General features: G+C 40.5%; 1 pseudogene; it reads left to right on the top strand.

The window, feature by feature from the left end:
* Positions 1 to 5,600: 5,600 nt before the first annotated feature.
* On the top strand, positions 5,601 to 6,649 carry LOC101114655 (olfactory receptor 143-like; annotated as a pseudogene).
* Positions 6,650 to 7,163: the final 514 nt, after the last annotated feature.

Genomic DNA, 7,163 nt, shown 5'->3' with positions numbered 1-7,163 from the left:
GCCTACAATGCAGGAGACATGGAAGAAGATGCAAGTTCAATCCCTGGGTCGGGAATATCTCTGGAGCAGGAAATGGCACCCCACTCTGGTATTCGTGCCTGGAAAGTCCCATGGAGAGGAGCCTGGAGGGCTCCAGACCAGGCTACAGTCCATGGGGTTACAAAGAGTCAGGCATGACTGAGCAGCTAAGCATGCAAAAGCTTTTGCACAGCAAACAAAACTATAAACAAAATGAAAAGACAACCCTCAGAATGGGAGAAAATACTGCAAATAAGACAACTGACAAAAGAGTAATCTTCAAAATACACAAGCAACTCATACAACTCGCTCTGGGAGAAATAGACAACCCAACTGAAAAATGGGCAGAAGACCTAAACAGACATTCCTCCAAAGAAGACATACAGATGGCTGATAAACCCATGAAAAAAGTACTCAACATAGCTCATTATTAGAGATATGCACATCAAAACTACAGTAAGGTATCACCTCACACCAGTCAGAATGGCCATTATCAAAATCTACAAACAATAATTGCTAGAGAGCATGTGGACAAAAGGAAAAACCCTTGCACAGTTGGTGGGAACATAAATTGATATAGCCACTATGGAGAACAGTATAGAGATTTCTTAAAAAACAGAATAAAACAACTTGGTGGGTGCATGCATGCTAAGTCACTTCAGTTGTGTCTGACTCTCTGTGATCCTATGAACTGTAGCCCACCATGTCCCTCTGTCCTTGGGATTCACCAGGCAAGAACACTGGAATGGGTTGCTATGTCCTCCTCCAGGTTATCTTTCAGACTCAGGGATTGAAACTGCATCTATGTCTCCTGTGTTGGCACGCAGGCAGGTTCTTTACCACTGACTCATCAATCCAACTACTGGAAAACGATAATTGAAAAAGACACATATACCCCAATTTCATTGTAGCACTATTTACAATAGTCAGGACACAGAAGCAACAGAACTGTTTGCGACAGGTATATGGATGAAGAAGTTGTGGTACATATATACACTGAAATATTACTCAGCCATAAAAAGGAACACATTTGAGTCAGTCCTAGTGAGCTGGATGGACCTAGAGCCAATTATATAGAGTGAAGTAAGTCAGAAAGGGAGAAACAAATATTGTATGTGTGCTGTGCTTAGTTGCTCGGTCTTGTCCAACTGTTTGTGTCCCCATAGACTGTAGTCCACCAGGATCCTCTGTCCATGGGGATTCTCCAGGCAACAATACTGGAGTGGCTAGCATATCCCTTCTCCAGGGGAACTTCCTGACCCAGGAATCAAACAGGGGTCTCCTGCATTGCAGGCAGATTCTTTACCAGCTGAGCTACCAAGATTAACACACACACACACACACACACACACACATATATGGAATCTAGAAAAACAGTACTGATGAACCTATTTACAGGGAAGGAATGGAGACACTGATGTAGAGAAAAAAACTTATGAACAAAAAGGGGAAAAGAGAGATTGGGACTAATTTAGAGAATAGGATTGACATATATACCCTATCATGTGTAAAATGGATAGATGGTGAGAAGCTATTACATAGCACTATATGAACACTGCCCAGACTGGCACTCTGTGACAACCTGGATGGGTGGGATGATGGAGAGAGGGAGGCTCAAGAGGGAGATTAAATATATAATTATTATTGATTTGCAATACTGTACCTGGAAGCCAACATTACATGGTAAAGCGACAATGCTCCAGCCATTCTTTTGTTTTAGGAGTAAATATCAGAACACACATTCCTCTGCCTTGGGGATTAAGAACAATACTTATTTTAAAATTGTAAACTGAGTAGTATATTGTATCTCAAAAGATCTGTAACACAGAATGAAAAAAACCCATTAATTTCTACTGTCGGTGGGCTTATTTAACTTGAAATCACAAGGGAGAGAATTATTTTCTGTTTCTAATCAATTTTCCCAGAACTACAGGGTATGAAATGAATTCTACTTGAGTCAACTAATTGTTTTGGAGCTCATTAAGGTGGATATGAACAGTATGAAAAGGTAAAAAGATAAGACACTGAAAGATGAACCCCCCAGGTTGGGAGGTGCCCAATATGCTACTGGAGATCAGTGGAGAAATAACTCCAGAAAGAATGAAGGGACAGAGACAAAGCAAAAAACAACACCCAGCTGTGGATGTGACTGGTGATAGAAGCAAGATCTGATGCTGTAAAGAGCAATATTGCATAGGAATCTGGAATGTCAGGTCCATGAATCAAGGCAAATTGGAAGTGGTCAAACAGGAGATGGCAAGTGTGAACGTCAACATTCTAGGAATCAGCAAACTAAAATGGACTAGAATGGGTGAATTTATCTCAGATGACCATTATATCTACTACTGCTGGCAGGAATCCCTTAGAAAAAATGGAGTAGCCATCATAGTCAACAAAAGAATCCAAAATGCAGTACTTGGATGAAATCTCAAAAATGACAGAATGACCTCTGTTTGTTTCCAAGGCAAACCATTCAGTGTTACAGTAATCCAAGTCTATGCTCCAACCAGTAACGCTGAAGAAGCTGATGTTGAACGGTTCTATGAAGACCTACAAGACGTTTGAGAACTAACACCCAAAAAGATGTCCTTTTCATTATATGGGCCTGGAATGCAAAAGTAGGAAGTCAAGAAACACCTGGAGTAACAGGCAAATTTGGCCTTAGAGTACAGAATGAAGCAGGGCAAAGGCTAACAGAGTTTTGTCAAGAGAACGAACTGGTCATAGGAAACACCCTCTTCCAACAACACAAGAAAAGACTCTACACATGGACATCACCAGATGGTCAACACTGAAATCAGATTGATTATTTTCTTTGTAGCCAAAGGGAGAAGCTCTATACAGTTAGCAAAAACAAGACCAGGAGCTGACTGTGGCTCAGATAATGATCTCCTTATTGCCAAATTTAGACTTATTAAAGAAAGTAGGAAAACCACTAGACCATTTAGGTATGACCTAAATCAAATCCCTTATGATTATACAGTGGAAGTGAGAAATAGATTTAAGGGACTAGATCTTATAGACAGAGTGCCTGATGAACTATGGATGGAGGTTTGTGAAATTGTAAGGACACAGGGAGCAAGACCATGCCCAAGACAAAGAAATGCAAAAAAACAAAATGGCTATCTGAGGAAGCTGTGAAAAGAAAAGAAGTGAAAAGAAAAGGAGAAAAGGACAGACATACCCATTTGAATGTAGAGTTCCAAAGAATAGCAAGGAGAGATAAGAAAGCCTTCCTCAGTGATCAGTGCAAAGAAATGGAGGAAAATAATAGAATGGTAAAGACTAGAGATCTCTTCAAGGAAATTAGAGATACCAAGGGAATATTTCATGCAGATGGGCTCAATAAAGGACAGAAATGGTATGGACCTATCACAAGCAGAAGATATTAAGAAGAGGTGGCAAGAATACACAAGAACTGTACAAAAAGATCTTCATGACCCAGATAATTAAGATGGTGTGATCACTCACCTAGAGCCAGACATCCTGGAATGTGAAGTCAAGTGGGCCTTAGGAAGCATCACTACGAATAAAGCTAGTGGAGGTGATGGAATTCCAGTTGAGCTATTTCAAATTCTGAAAGATGATGCTGTGAAATTGCTACACTCAATATGGCAGCAGTGGCCACAGGACTGGAAAAGGTCAGTTTTCATTCCACTTCCAAAGAAAGGCAATGCCAAAGAATGTTCAAACTACCACACAATTGCACTCATCTCACATGCTAGTAAAGTAATGCTCAAAATTCTCCAAGCCAAGCTTCAGCAATACGTGAACTGTGAACATCCAGATGTTCAAGCTGAATTTAGAAAAGGCAGAGCAACCAGAGATCAAATGGTCAGCATCCGACGGATCTTCGAAAAACCAGGAGTTCCAGAAAAACATCTATTTTTGCTTTATTGACTATCCCAAAGCCTTTGACTCGGTGGATCACAATAAACTGTGGAAAATTCTGAAAGAGATGGGAATACCAGACCACCTGACCTGCCTCTTGAGAAACCTGTATGCAGGTCAGGAAGCAACAGTTAAAACTGGACATAGAACAACAGACTGGTTCCAAATAAGAAAAGGAGTACGTCAAGGCTGTATATTGTCACCATGCTTATTGAACTTATATGCAGAGTACATCATGAGAAACCTTGGGCTGGAGGAAGCACAAGCTGGAATGAAGATTGCTGGGAGAAATATCAATCACATCAAACATGCAGATGACACCAACTTTATGCCAGAAAGTGAAGAAGAACTAAAGAGCTTCTGATGAAAGTGAGAGAGGAGAGTGAAAAAGTTGGCTTAAAGCTCAACATTCAGAAAATGAAGATCATGGCACCTGGTCCCATGACTTCATGGCAAATAGACGGGAAAACAGTGGCTGACTTTATTTTTTGGGGCTCCAAAATCACTGCAGATTGTGACTGTAGCCATGAAATTAAAAGACACGTGCTCCTTGGAAGGAAAATTATGACTAATCTAGATAGCGTATTAAAAAGTAGAGACATTACTTTGCCAATAAAGGTCCATCTACTCAAGGCTATGGTTTTTCCAGTAGTCATGTATGCGTGTGAGAATTGGACACTAAAGAAAGCTGGGTGCCAAATAATTGATGCTTTTGAGCTGTGGTGTTGGAGAAGACTCTTGAGAGTCCCTTGGACTGCAAGGAAATCCAACCAGTCCATCCTAAAGCAGATCAGTCCTGGGTGTTCATTGGAAGGACTGATGCTAAAACTGAAACTCCAATACTTTGGCCACCTGATGCAAAGAGTTGACTCATTTGAAAAGACCCTGATGCTGGGAAAGATTGAGGGCAGGAGGAGAAGGTAACGACAGAGGATGAGATGGTTGGATGGCATCACCGACTCAATGGACATGAGTTTGGGTAAACTCTGGGAGTTGGTGATGGACAGGGAGGCCTGGGTTGCTGCAGTCCATGTGGTTGCAAAGAGTTGGACATGACAGAGCAACTGAACTGAACTGAACTGAAGGTGTATATTGTCCTTTCAAGTGAAGAAAACCTTCTGGGAGAATTCTCATATAAAAATTATGGCCTGTCCCCTTAGCATGTCAAAGACTAATGACCACAGTGATGGATACTGTTTTCTTCCTTGTGAGAAATTTTGACTTTCTAAGGATCACAGGGTAGAAATAGTCCTATGGTTCAGTGTCTGTGAGGCATTGAGGAAAAAGAAGGTGAGGGTTGAATCACCTTTGTCTCCATTCCTTTCAAACCTCAGACTGTGTAAATTGAGGGTTCTGAGGAACACCACCTGTTTATTGTTCTTTTCAGCCCTGATCCTGAACAGAGCCTGGTGAGATTGAGGAATGATGTGTAGAAACACTGGGAGTTTACCGGTATTTTTTAAGCACAGAGACAAACAAGAGGAGTAAGGACCAAAAGAAGAAAATGAGGAATCTGCGGGAAGAGTCATTACAAGTCTTGTATTTTGGATGCTTTGACGAGTGTCTTTAGACAACCCTGTGGTTATAAACCAAGAGATCCAGCTCTCACTTTGGAAACATAGGGAAAGTCCATGAAGGTCCATTGTGAATCTGAGTTTCTGCCCCTGTTCCTACAGATCACAACTGTGTAGTAAATGAATATGGAAAGTGCCTCCTCTGTGACTGAGTTTATCCTTATGGGATTGACAGAGCAACCTAAACTCCAGCTACCTCTGTTTTTCCTGTTTCTGCTGAGCTACATGATCATTGTGGTGGACAATTTGTGCTTAATGAATCTAATTTGCCTAAATTCACACCTGCACAAACCCATGTACTTTTTTGTCTTCAATCTCTCTTTTATTTATCTTTGTTACTCACCTGTCTTTACCCCCAAAATGCTAATGAGCTTTATTTTTGAGAATATGCTATCTCCTTTACAGAATGTATGTCTCAGGTATTTTTCTTCTGCTTTTTTTGTCAGCTCTGAGTGCTATGTGTTGACAGCCATGGCCTATGATTGCTATGTGGCCATCTGTAAGCCCTTGTTGTACACAATGGCCGTGTCCCCTCAGATGTGTTCTCTGCTGACATCTGGTTTGTATGTGATGGAATTTCCTGGAGCCATGGTCCACACAGGGTGTATGATGAGGCTGAACTTTTGTGATTCCAATATCATCAACCATTTCATGTGTGACATTTTCCCGCTCCTCCAGCTCATCTGTAGCAGCATTTATGCCAATAAGATTGTAGTTTCTGCTGTTGTGGGGACAGTTGTAACAGTATCTAACCTGATTATCTTTATTTCTTACACTTTGATTCTTTTCAATATTCTTCATGTACCATCATCTAAAGGTTGATCCAAAGCCTTGAGCACCTGTTTTCCCATATTACAACAGTTGGTCTATTTTATGGATTTGGGCTACTCACTAATGTCAGACCATCATCTTCTAGGTTTGTGGAAGAGGGAAACTTTTCTCACTCTTTTCCACCACTGTGGTACCCATGCTGAACCTTCTCATATGGCCTCAGGAATAAGGATGTCAAAATTGCTGTGAAGAAAATCCTGAAAAGAATTACAAACGGAACCAAACCATTTATACCACCTTTTCTTTGTTGTCTTTCTTTTTTTCCTGCTCAACTTTATCCTCTTCCTCTCATTCTTTTTTCACATTTTCCTTTGTTCTTCCTCATGTCTTCTTGACAGGATTCATCTCTAATGTCTGATGGCTATTCTTCTCTTGCCACATGATGTAACACTGTGGGCCTATTTGACTGGAAAATCATCCTCAGCCCTAAGTGATCCCATAACATTTGGAGAGTAGGGACAAATAACCTTACCCATCTGATGATAACACTATGATTTCCCTTGTGTGTCAACTCATCCAAGGTATGCCATAGAGTAATATGCTGTTTGACCAATTTTTTTCTTTCTTGCTTTCATTACATACAGCCCTTTCCTGTATCAGTGCTGTCATTACTTACCACTCCATTAACACAGAGAAGTAATGACAAAAATGTGGACGTGGTAAAGATGTAAAAATTTCCAAAACTTTTCTGGATTTTCTTTCAGTAATAGCTCCTGTTCTGTATTTTAGGGGCCACATAGGTAAAGAAATTGAATAATTTGTTGAACCATAATTCTTTTATTCTTGAGGGTACTTGAGAATGAATAAGCTAAACTATTCTATATACCTTTCTCAATCCACACCAATAAA

Source organism: Ovis aries, chromosome 21 (genome assembly GCF_016772045.2).
Source record: "Ovis aries strain OAR_USU_Benz2616 breed Rambouillet chromosome 21, ARS-UI_Ramb_v3.0, whole genome shotgun sequence".
NCBI lineage: Eukaryota > Metazoa > Chordata > Mammalia > Artiodactyla > Bovidae > Ovis > Ovis aries.
Note: the sequence above shows the minus strand (reverse complement) of the source record. Positions and strands in the feature narration are given on the sequence as shown.